Below are 13,140 nucleotides of genomic sequence, written 5' to 3'. Positions count from 1 at the left end.
TAAAACTCCAAGTCCAGCCCTGACCTTTATAAACCTTAATGATAAATTTTTAAGAGACTAAGTGTAAATCCATGCTTCTATTTAAAATCCAAGGTCATTATGCAAAATACAATTCAATTTTATAACATCATGTCAGAATTCTGAGAAAATGCCAAGGAGTGATTAATGAGTACACAAAGTCCCTGTTCCACATATCATAAACAAGCCCTGAGCAGAGTGCATCTATATGCCGACTAGCTGTGGGCATTATTGTCACCACCTATTCCAGAAGGTCAAGAGGGGCTCTGGTTGAACAAGAAAGGCAAGTCATCATTGCAATAAATACAGCATGGCTGCAGATCAGAAGAAGTACTCTTTCTGGCTTTCAGTGACTGAACTTTGCAGGTTGGGCTCACTTTTCAGAGCAGTCTCAGCATTGTCTCCATTCGGAGGAATTTTTGTCTCATTTTTCTGATGTGACCATCTCTGTTGGTAAATACATATCACTATGCCAGTGAGGCAGATAAAGATAAATATCACAACTGCTATTACTCCTAGAAAGAGAAGAATGTTAAAAATATAAATTCGGAACCTACATTTTAAAAATCAAATAGACTGCCTTAACATAATTTATATCAAAGTGCATATATCTATATAATAATTTATATGAGCATATATATCCATAAACAAAGTCATATAAAACTAAGTTCACTTGTAAATCCATACAACTTTTAGATGTATCTAAAGTTTTAAACCTTTATCCAAAAGACATATGATTATTGAATTTGTACTAATTTATACTAATGCCTTCACCCTTAGATACAGAAGTGTGACTTTTTAGAGAAGGCTCATTCTTTGTGCTAACAAGCAAGCAGGCACTGGTTATTTTAAAAGTAAAGGTAAAGGTAAAGGCCCTCCCGTTGTTCGTCGATTTACTCGAGCGGGCCCAGTAACGTCTCCATTGGAGACTTTGTTGTTACTGTGTCTGGCATATCGAATACTCCCGGTAGCTTGCCGGGCTCTCCGAGAGGGGCGGAGGAATCAAACTCGGGTCGGCCATGTTGGCTGCATGCAAGGCAAAAGCCTTATCGCTGTGCTATTGCTCCAGTATGATGTGAATAAAGGTAAAAAAGGTAAAGGGCTGGAGCGGTAGCACAGTGTTAGGGCGTTTGCCTTGCATGCAGCCAACATGGCCGACCTGAGTTCGATTCCTCCGCCCCTCTCGGAGAGCCCGGCAAGCTAATGAGTGTATCTCGCCCGCACTGCAGAGCCTGGCAAGCTCCCCATGACGTATCCGATATGCCAAACACAGTAACAACAAGGTCTCCAATGGAGACGTTACTGGGCCCGCTCAAGCAAATGATGTAAATATTCTCATAATATTCTCATAATAGTACTGCTGCTGTACTATTGGAACTGCTGTAGTATAACATGTGTATCTTGTATCTGTATGAGGCCAAGGGTGTCTTAATGGATCTGTATCCATGGAGACCAATATTTTTCTCCCCTTCTATTGCTTATATGCAGGGCTTATGTCTTGTCTCTAATGAATAAAATATAGCACATAAGTAATATACTTCATTATATGTACAGGAGCAATAGCACAGCGGTAGGGCGTTTGCCTTGCACGCGGCCAACATGGCCGACCCGAGTTCGATTCCTCCGCCCCTCTCGGAGAGCCCGGCAAGCTACCGAGAGTATCTCGCCCACATGGCGGAGCCTGGCAAGCTACCCGTGACGTATTCGGTATGCCAGACACAGTAACAACAAAGTCTCCAATGGAGACATTACTGGGCGAGCTCGAGCAAATCGATGAACAACGGGAGGACCGTGACAGTGACAGTGACTACCAGATACATTAACATGGTGTTCTAGCATTGTCTCACTGGAGACTCTCCTTCTGAAGGCTGATAGGTGGCAAATATTCATGCTGGGAGAAAGGATGTGGCAAGGAGAGGCTGAAAGATTCGGAGTGCCAAATGCAAGCTCTTGACAGCAGCCAGAAATAAAATCTAGATTTTAAAACCTTGATTTGTTCAGCCTTCTAACTTTATGATACTTAATGCTGTCACTGACCAGAAGATTCAGCTAAGCTATGACCAAATTCCTAGTCAACAGAAAATGTGATATAATAAATGTGGATTGCATTACATTGATAGAAGGGTAAAAATTCATCATACATCAACAGATAATAGATAATATGATAGTCTATTTGCAGAAATATTGATAGTTATATGTCAATTATTTGACATATCTTAATGGAAATGTTTTTAAGAATTGAAAATCTTGGCTATGATAGTGATTCTCAATATTAATTGCACAGCAGAGTAAGAATTTTGGGGTGGAATTCCTGAATAGAAGTATTATTTTTAAAAAATCACTTATAACTGTGGGGCTGGAGCGATAGCACAGCGTGTAGGGCATTCGCCTTACAAGCAGCCAACATGGCCGACCCGAGTTCGATTCCTCCGCCCGTCTCGGCGAGCCTGGCAAGCTACCGAGAGTATTCGGTATGCCAGACACAGTAACAACAAAGTCTCCAATGGAGACGTTACTGGGCACACTTGAGCAAATCGACGATCAACGGGAGGGCCTTTACTTTTTTTACTTCACTTATAACTGCATTAGTGATATTAAAATTTCCAAGCTATTAACATTAAACTGCTAACTGAAAATGTCATATTGGTATAGAATGGATATTCAATCTATATCAAATCAAGATATAAAAAGGCTCTAGTCAATATACTTTTATGAGGCTTGATAGTAATCATAGGTTAATGACATAATACTATAAAATATGTTACTGCTTAACTACATGATTCAAAATATATATTATATACTTAGTTTCTTTAGTATGTTATCCTAAAATAGTATATGGTAATGTAATAATAGACTTCAATGTAAGTGGAATACAACAGACCCAAAGTTCGTTGGGTGAAGTTTGGGTAGACTATGTTTTAGGTAAACTCCATTTAAATGGAGATACTGCAGTGTTATTTAAAAAAAACAATAACAATTATAAGATTCCTTGATTATACACTTGTCACCATATACTAAAACATCTAGGATTTTATGTATATGATTGACTACTTTTCTTGTTTTGAGGATACAACCAATGGTGCTCAGGGCTTACTTTGACTCTGTGTTTAGGGATAACTATTGGCAGTGCTTGAGGGACCATTTGGGATGCCAAGGATCAAATTCAGGACAGCCATGAACAATGCAAACATCCTATCTGCTGTTCTGTCTCTCTGGCTGTGGTTGATCAGTTTTGTTTGTTTTGTGAGCTTAAATAGGATTCTAAAATAACCTTTCTTCATTCACTAGCTGGAAAGGATGAGATAATTGGCAAAATGCATCTGATTCCCTCCATTACCTTCCTATCAGCAACTCCAGTGTAATGTGCTTTTGACAAGTTTATTTGCCCATATACAATATTAGTAATCCTTTGTGATCTTTGATTTACCAGGTTTGAAGATAGTTAAAGCTAATCCTTCTTTCCTGTAACATTTTATTTTCTATACCATTCTTCCCTTTCAATGAGAGAAAACAATAAAGTGCAAAATGTAGAAAAATCCACTCACTGATAACATCCCTTAAGCATTAAGTGTAATCTATTAGCAATTACACAAATACTTGGATTTGACAAGTAAATGATCTCAGTAGCCAAGACACTAGGGAACAATCCGTGACACCACTGCACAGATGTGTGGCAGATAGCAAGAGGACCCAGGAATAGTGATCTGGGTTGTTACATTCTCAAGAGCTTCCTTGATCTCATTCTTCATTCTGTCTGTCAAGATACAAGTAGGATTCCTCAGGAAAACAACACTGGTGAGACTTAATGTTTCATATCCAGCCAATGATATTTGGATAAAAGCAATGAAGTTCTAGGGACCATGTCTTTTGTTCTATCATACATTTGACTACTATCTGTGTTCTTCCTAGTAAGTGGGTACCAAATTTGAGGATATTGTGCAATTTTATCATCTTGGATTACTATTCTGAAGATACAAATCACATTGTCTTAAATTGGCTTTTACATTATAGTTGAGTCATTTCTTTACAAATAAACTAGAGGTTCAGAGAGATAATGCAGTAGGTAGGGCACTTGTCTGCACATAGCCAAACCAGATTTGAATCCCACAATTCCATATAGTCTCCTGAGTCCTGCCAAGAATGATCCCAGAGTTCGTAGCCAGGAATTCATCCTCAGCACTGTTGTGTGACCCCAAAAACCAAATGAACAAGTAAACAATGTTTCAAGGTTTAATTCAGATTTTAACATGAAAGGAATCCCTTTAAGTGTACATTATAAGTAAGATACTTTTTATTCTTAGAATTATGTAATTGGGATTCCATACTACACTCACTGCAAAAAATAAAAGATGTTGACATAGGAATCAAAACATGAACATTCCAGCATATATTTGCTAACACATTAAAAAAAAAGTCTGAATACTATGCCAATTTTGGGGAAAATATTGGTGTCCAGAAGAAAGTAAGCAAAATGAGGAGATCCATTCTGAGCTGGTGTCCAGTCTGGCTAAACAGTGGGCACCCAGCCAGATGACCCAGCCTGGGCGCAATTTTCTTACTGTGGACAGCTATCAAATGGAGAACAATTTACTTCCTACTCACCAGATTTTATAAGGAACTAGCATTTCAGTAATGTCCTTAAAAGAGTGTATGTGTTCTTTGTATGGGAAGTAGGGAGAATTGAAGGAAAATTGAATATTTATTTTTCAGACCAGAGAAAAGTCTATTTCAAGAACATATTTATATATTTACATTGAGTTTTTACTTCTTCAAATATACATAACCTAATATAAAATGAATCCAGGACAATATATTTATATGTACTATATGTATGTGTGTGAGATATCAAACCCAGCTGAAAAGGAATTACAGGTGGGGCCAGTCCCACAATCCCAGTGATTCTTGCTGCATTGGTGAGGGCCAACCAGCTTTTTGCTTTCCGCCTGTGGCCACCAAACAACACCCTTGCGATCAGCAAAGAGTATAGAATGCAAGGCCATGCCTATGCCAGGAATAACCACTTGAGCTACATTCCTGGTCCTAGTTACGTATTTTCACACTTAAGAAAATTACTACTTGGGGCCTGAGTGATAGTACAGTGAGTAGGGTATTTGCCTTGCATTTGGCTTTCCTATGTTTGATCCTCAGCATCCCATTTGGTCCCCTGAATACTGCCAGAGTAATTTGTGAGTGGAGAGCCAGGAGTAATCCCTGAGCATCATCAGGTGTGACCCAAAAAAACAAAAAAGAAAGAAAATTGCTGCTCGCATAGTTTAGCTCTTTGTCTTGATATATACTTTAGTTTTAATCTAATTTCAAAATGTTTTAGGTCAATAGACTGAGATGTGTAAGACTCTATGTCAAATCAAACTAGTAAAATATACTTTAGTTTTAATCTTATTTCAAAATGTTTTGGGTCAATAGACTGAGATGTGTAAGACTCTATGTCAAATCAAACAAATAAAAATAAATACCTCTTAAATAAATACATGCTGAGAAATATTTAAATATAAATGGCAACTTGCAAATGCAACCATGCTCCTTAGTTTAGTGTCTTTCAGCTATCCTTCATTAGGATCTTCAGGTGAAGGCAAGGCCGAGGGCCTCTGATACACCAGTGATGCAGAGAAGTGGTATTGCTCTATAGACAAACGACACACCCAACGAGTCTGAAAACATGAGATCCAAACTACAACAACCCGGCCTAACAATGTGCCTGGCAAGGAGGCCATCTGTAGGTAACCTGGGGACACTGGTGAGGGAAGGGGATTCTGGTGGGGGCATGGGGATAGGGCCATGCTGGAACCCTGCTTGTCTAAACATCAACTATGAATATCTTTGGAAATCGTGTCATTTTAACACAATCTTTAAAAAAGAAAGATTTCCTTCTTCTAGCATGTCCAGAGGAGCTGGGTTGCTACATAACATTCCTGCGTCAAACAAATCCTTATGGCCTGCTATGGTCCTTGCAGGATGGGACCCGTTCTTCCCAGCTAGGTACAGGGTTATTCGGACTTGGGGAACAACGGGAGGCGTGGTCATTCTAGGCCTCCTTACCTCCAATGACCGCGGAATCAGGTCTGTCTGCATTAACTAGGGGCTCTCCCTCATCTGTGGTTCCTGAACGACCTACAGCAGAAAAAGGGATAATGACCCAGGCGAGAGGGAAGGAGGGCTTCTGAGAGGGGGAACCCACATTTAAAACAGAAGCACTGCAAAGGATGCGGACAGCCACGCAGAGGAGGGAGGCGAGGCTACAGAGCGGTCAGGAAGGTGCGGAGGGACAGAGCCCGGGGGCTACAGGCCGACCGCGCATGGCCCATGCACCTGGGCGGAGGGTACGCACCTGCACCGCCGGCGAGCGGGGTGGCCTGGCGTGCAGGGGCGCCGGACCCCGAGCGCCCAGCACAGCCGGACACTGCGCTCACGTGGCCTCGGACCCTGACCCGGGCAGGGGCTGCGGGGCGTAGCGCCGCCTTCAGGGGAGCCGCTGGCCCGAAGCGCACCGCCGACAGGCAGCCGGTGAAGCCGCTTCTTCCCGCGCGGAGCGTGTCGGCGTCTGCTCCGGGGGCGTCTGCAAGAGGAGGAACGGGAGACCTTAGGGAACAGGGCCTGGGACACGAGGACGCGCGGGCACGGAGGAGGGACAGCGTGCACCTGCACCGCGGGCATCAGGTCACCCCGCACCCTCTGCCCTTTCTCCTTGGGACCGGTGAGCAACCAGATTAAGGAGAGGCACTGCAGCTCCCGCCTGCAAGCTCAGGGACGCCAGAACGGTTCCTCTGCCACTTTTCCTTTGTTAGTTTTATTTTGTTTTGCTTGGGGTGTGGTGGAGGGCGTTCACAGCTAGCTGTGCTCGGCTCTTGGAGCCACATTCCACGGTGATCACCGCTTATTCCTGGCTCTGTGTTCAGGCATCCATCTTGGCAGAGCTGAAGAGTAATTTGGCATTGTGCTCAGGGATTACTCCTGGGAGTTCTCAGAGATTGCTCCTGACAGTGCTCAGCGCTTACTCCTGCTACTGCTTCAAGCTTACTCCTGGTTCTGGGCTCAGGGATCAGATGAGATCTCAGGATCAAACCTGATTGGCTGCATGCAAGCCAAGTGACTCACCTGCTACACTCCCTCTCTGGCCTTGCCACTTGGTTCTTTAAAAGTCATCATTCAAATAATTTGATCAGGACGTGTGGCCCATAATCTAGGTACTGGACAGTGAGCGTACTGTGTTTGGGTGTGACAGGACTATGGCTCCCATCCCCAGGAAAGCCAACAGGCCTGTGAACACAGAATTCAGGACTGTCCACATGGCCCAACCTCACAGTGCTTGGGCGACAGAACCTACTCTTCTCAAATCATCTGTCTTCATGGTGGATGCTGTGTTTTATTCCTGTCCCCCCAGAGCATTGATAGTTCTTGGCTTACTTATATACCATATATGTATGTCTGATGTACATCACAATACAATATATGCATGTCTGATATACACCATAAATACATTATATACATGTCTGACATACATCGTACATATAATATATACATTAGATTCACTGCAGAAACTTAGAGCCCCTAATCTTTGGGGGACAATTTTGCTATTGAAGTCTTTTCCCTTTTTCCTTTGATTTTACTTTCTTTTTGGTTTTGGGATGCTAGGGACTACCCTCAAGCCACTTTTAATGCAATGTGGGGAACTACCTCATATTAATAAGTGGTATGCAATAGCTGAAGCAAAAAATAAATAAAAGCACTAAAGTCTTCACTTTGTCTTCACTGTCACTGTCACTGTCCTCTAGTTGTTCTCATCGATTTGCTCGAGCCGGCCCAGTAATGTCTCCATTGTGAAACTTGTTGTTACTGGTTTTGGCATATCTAATACGTCACGGATAGCTTGCCAGGCTTGGCCATGTGGGCGAAATACTCTCAGTAGCTTGCCAGGCTCTCAAGAAGGGCAGAGGAATCAAAGCCGGCTCGTCCAGTCCAGCCGCTTGCAAGGCAAACACCCTACCGCTGTGCTATCGCTCCAGCACCTTTGTCTTAGCTGTCACTGTCACTGTCCTCCCATTGTTCATTGATTTGCTCGAGCGGGCCCAGTAATGTCTCCATTTTGAAATTTGTTGTTACTGTGTTAGGCATATTGAATATGTCATGGTAGCTTGCCAGGTTTTGCTGTGCTGGCAAGATACTCTTGGTAGCTTGCCAGGCACTCTGCGAGGGGTAGAGGAATTGAATCTGGGTTTGCCAGGTTGGTCACGTGCAAGGCAAATGCCCTACCAGCTGAATTTAATTGAACATGATCATAATCAGAGGTGCCCTCATTGTCACTAAAGTAGGTCCAATGTACTGAATACTTTGCTGAAGGGTGGCAGAACCCCTAAACACGGCACTTTGCCATTAGGATTATGCTGAGGTAGAGGCATTGGAAGAACAGCTGATTCGCAAAGGTTATTCAGGCCTCCTTTTTCTTCTTGATACCAGAAGATGAAACTTCTATGTGGAAACTTTGCTCCCCAAACTAGCAAGAAAGGAACATTACCACCAGAGCTGGAGATTCAAGTTCAGAATGTCTGGAGAAGCAAACTGTGTCATACAAACTCTTATCTTCTTTACAATATATTTCAGCTACTCTTTTGTAATCACTACATTTTGTTCAACTTAATATACTAACAGGTGGGCCTATCTGCTTTGCCATCTTCATTTTCCTAACGAGGAATCTAGTACACATTATTTTTTTTAAATCAAGGTAATCTATCTTATATCAATTTAATTCTCATAACAAAGAAGGAAGGAGTAAAATATTGCATACTACAAACTCATGGATTGAATTTCTTAAATCATATTATAAATGTAACATTCATTCCTATTGAACTCATCTAATTATTTCATTCTTGTTCTTGAAAGGCAAATATTTGATATCCATATTTCTTCTGACTTGGAAAATTTCATTATGTTCTGTTGTTTGAAAAAAATACTCTAACTTTAAGACGCATTTAAGGCAAATGTGCTGAAAGTCAAATGGGCTTACACATTCTGTTCAGTGATAATTTTAATGTTGCAAGCATAAGTGCTGACCATGTAAAGCATCTCCAAAAACAACTAAAATTAGTGCAGGATAACGATCATATATCGCTACTATAATGATAAACATTGCTCTGAAATTGTTTTATTAAATTGATTATATTTAGATATATTTCAAACTAACATAAAATAATTTTGGTTCAAATCAACTAAATGATTATAAATTTTAATAATTCTTTAGCAATCTATTTTTAAAATTTTACATTCAGACAATACATATATTTCTTAAACAATGACATCTTTACTGTTATAAACTTGACAGACTACCAGGAAGAAGTAAATTTCAAAAATAATAGCAATACAGAAGTTTTGCAAGTCTAAAATACTAAAGAAGAGGAAGAAGAAAACCAATTAAAATCTTAGTCTCAAAAGAGAGTTTTAGGGAAAGTTTATTTTCCTGATCAAATATAGACATGAATACAAAAAATGCTGAGGTAACAGAGTGAATTACTTGTCTTAATAGTATTATAGCACTGTCCTCCCTTTGTTCATCAATTTGTTCAAGCAGGCACCAGTAACGCCTCCATTTTTAGACTTGTTGTTACTGTTTTTGGCATAACAGGAAGCTTGCCAGCTCTGCTGTGCGGACAGGATACCCTTGGTAGCTTGCTAGGCTCTCCAAGAGGGATGGAGGAATCGAACCAGGGTCAGTCATGTGCAAGGAAAATGCCCTACCCGCTGTGCTATTGCTCCAGCCCACTTGTCTTAATAAATAAGAATAATTTAGTGAAATTTACTTTTTAAAGACCACCAACCTACATCTCTGTAGGTAGTGCCGTTACTACAGGATGTTGGTTCTGCGACATATCGCATTATATTTTCCTCTATTTCAGGAATTTGTGTTTTAGACATATGAACGTTTAAGGGTTCATGTACATGGATTTACATCAGCACAAAAAGTACCCCTGAGCTGTGACCATGCTCATGCTTACATGCAGGTATGGCAGCAAGTCACATCAAAAAACTTAATGTTCACAGTTTCCATCTTGAAATCAACTTTGTGGTTCTTTCTTTTCTTGCAGGGCATACCCGATGGTGCTCAGGGCTTACTGCTGACTCTGTGCTCAGGGGTTACTCAGTCCTGGCAGTGTTCAGAGGACACTGAGAATTTAACTCAGGGGATTAATCTCAGGTTGGCCACATTAAACACAAGCATCTTATTATCTCTCTGGCACCTATGTTTATTTTTTGATTGGAGAAACTGTCTGCACTTTTTCTTAGAATACAAGATTAATATTTAATCTGAATCCTACTGTTCAAAATATAGTTTTAATCATTTTTGACAAAGTATATATTCAGTGCTTGAGTAACACTTCACTCTTCCTTCTCCAGAAGAATAATTATTTAATCATTGTCTCTTTCTTTCACAGATGAAAAATTGAATGATGATTACAAAAACATTATTTGTCACTGTAACTTTATTTTATCTTATTTTATTTGTTTTTTGGGTGACACCCGGCAATGCTCAGGGGTTACTCCTGGCTTTGCACTCAGTAATCACTCCTGGTGGTGCCGGGGGACCATATGGGATGCTGGGAATCGAACCCGGGTTGGCCGCGTGCAAGGCAAATGCCCTACCTGCTGTGCTATTGCTCCAGCCTCTGTCACTGTAACTTTTGTTCAGAAAATTTTGGAAATTTTTCTCTGTGATTTTTTTGAAATTTATCTGTGCTTTCAGAAATGTTTCAAGATTTGTCCCAGAAATGTGTCTTTTCTCATGAATTCATAAGTGGATTTATGTCTCTTAAATTTCTTAGCTCAAAAAAAAAATGGGCCTGTAAGTACATCGAATTATTGTCTTTCTTCTAGTTTTCTTCTTAGATCTTCTATTATGCATGTTAGGTTTCTATATTTATTTCCAAATGCCCTTTTATTGTCAAACCTAATTTTTCTGATCAAAGTTGTCATTCACCAGAACCAGATCCATACAAACTCAGCATCAGAATAAATAAAGTGTCATTAAAAAATATATTGAGTATCATCCATCTTTCCTACTACTTGCCTTCTGAAAATCATCACTAAGGATCCTTCCTTTCAACTCAATTTGTTTGACTGTTTAAAGTGAAAGAAAATAAAATTAAAGTGGTGGAGGGGAGATATTAGAATTATTCATGCATTTAAAAATATATACCTCAAGATGACAAAGGATTTGTTGTCACAATTGAATTCACCAAAACTTGAAAATACAGGCATATTAAGAAAAAAAAAAGTAAATGGAGACTTTAAAACAAGGGCAAAAATAATGTGAAAAAATGTATAAAAGTAAAACACAATTTATGACAATGGCCAAAAAGAAGGTGAAAAAGTAAAATGTAAATGAAATATTTTAGGATTTTTATATAGTTTAGGATGCATTCAAAGTAGTAGTAGGTAATTGAAAGTAGCATTAAGTTATTCAAGGATGCATAGTTTATTCATAGGAGTAATTGAAAAAAATTGAGGCAAAAATATAATAATAAGGAAGTTAACTGCCCTAAACTGCCCATCAAACTACCCATCAACATAAAAATATAGACATTGAGATACATTTCATGCAATAAAAAAGCTGCAAAAGAATGAGTTACCATTACATGCACCAGCACAGATACAGGCTCAAAATACTTTTTAATGGAGTAAACTGAGTATAAAATGTTTAGATTTTGTCATACCCAGCTTTTCTCAGGGCTTATTCCTATAGCTCTGTGCTCAGGGATCACTCTGGGCAATGCTCAGGGGACCATATGTGGTGTGAGAGATTGAACTAGGGTTTGCCACATCTAACCCCAGTAAGAGGGTGACTCCTTACTCCTGTATTATCTTTCTGGCCTATAAACATAAATCTTGCCCTACTATTTTGGAGTTGATAAAACAGTAAATTTCCTTTATTTTAAATAAAAGACATAATTAGCAAATGACTACTTTGCAAACCTTCTCAGTTTATCTTTCCAGCACTCAAATTTGAAGAGTCGGAAAGAAGTGAAATAGCATTCTTTACCCAGACATCTCTTCTTTTTGGGCGGGAGGGTGCGGGGAGAGTTCATGCCCAGCAGTCCTCAGAAGCTCAGGACATACTCCTGGCTCTGCACTCAGGGATCACTTCAGGTGAGTTTTGAGATGTCGGTGACCAAACCTGGATTGGCTGCATGCAAGATAAGTGCCCTATCTGCTGCAAATATATACCTCCAGCTAGAATATGGTCATCTCTACCTGAAGGAAAGATGAAGTCATGCAATCTGCTGCAACATGGATAAATCTGGAGAATATCTTACTGAGTGAAATGAGTCAGAGGAGAGGAGCAGACACAGAATAATCTCACTCATATGCAAGGAATATGTTTATCCACCCTCTGCCCCATGCCCCAAAAGCTGTGCCTCCCTTATATTCGTGGCCTTAACGCTTATGCCCTCCAGTTTCTTTTCTTTTGTCATCAAATTTGGTTCCATAACTGATGTATTCATACATTAGAATAAAAATCCAATGTTTTCATGGATTTGCCCATTCTGGATGGGCTGGAGCCATAGCACAGCGGGAAGGGCGTTTGCCTTGCACATGGCTGACCAGGGTTCGATTCTTCCACCCCTCTTGGAGAGTCTGGCCTGCTACCGAGATTATCTTGCCAGCATGGTAAAGGTAAAGGTAAAGGCCCTCCCGTTGATCGTCGATTTGCTCGAGTGGGCCCAGTAACGTCTCCATTGGAGACTTTGTTGTTACTGTGTCTGGCATATCGAATACTCTCGGTAGCTTGCCAGGCTCTCCGAGAGGGGCGGAGGAATCGAACTCGGGTCGGCCATGTTGGCCACTTGGAAGGCAAACGCCCTACCCGCTGTGCTATCTGAGTCCATATGAGCAAATGGATGAACGATGGGAGGACAGTGCAGTGCAGTGCAGTGCTACCCTCTCTAAATATTAGGCACCAAAAAACAAAACCCTCAAAAAAAGAGAAAATCTACAACAGATATTTTCAGCTATATTAAATCTTCAGAGAAATGTTTCTAGGATTTTATTTTATCTATTTGACTAAATTTACGTAGCATCAGTCTACAGCATCTCAGAACTTAAGGGATACAGCCT

General features: G+C 40.5%; 1 pseudogene; it reads right to left on the bottom strand.

Moving 5' to 3' along the window:
• Positions 1-339: 339 nt before the first annotated feature.
• The window catches only part of LOC130034978 (contactin-associated protein-like 3), a 156,003-nt pseudogene continuing 143,202 nt past the window's right edge, over positions 340-13,140 (bottom strand).

This window comes from Sorex fumeus, unplaced genomic scaffold, assembly GCF_029834395.1.
Source record: "Sorex fumeus unplaced genomic scaffold, SorFum_2.1 ptg000063l, whole genome shotgun sequence".
NCBI classification, from domain to species: domain Eukaryota; kingdom Metazoa; phylum Chordata; class Mammalia; order Eulipotyphla; family Soricidae; genus Sorex; species Sorex fumeus.
The sequence above is the reverse complement of the archived record's forward strand: the minus strand, read 5'-3'. Positions and strand labels throughout refer to the sequence as shown.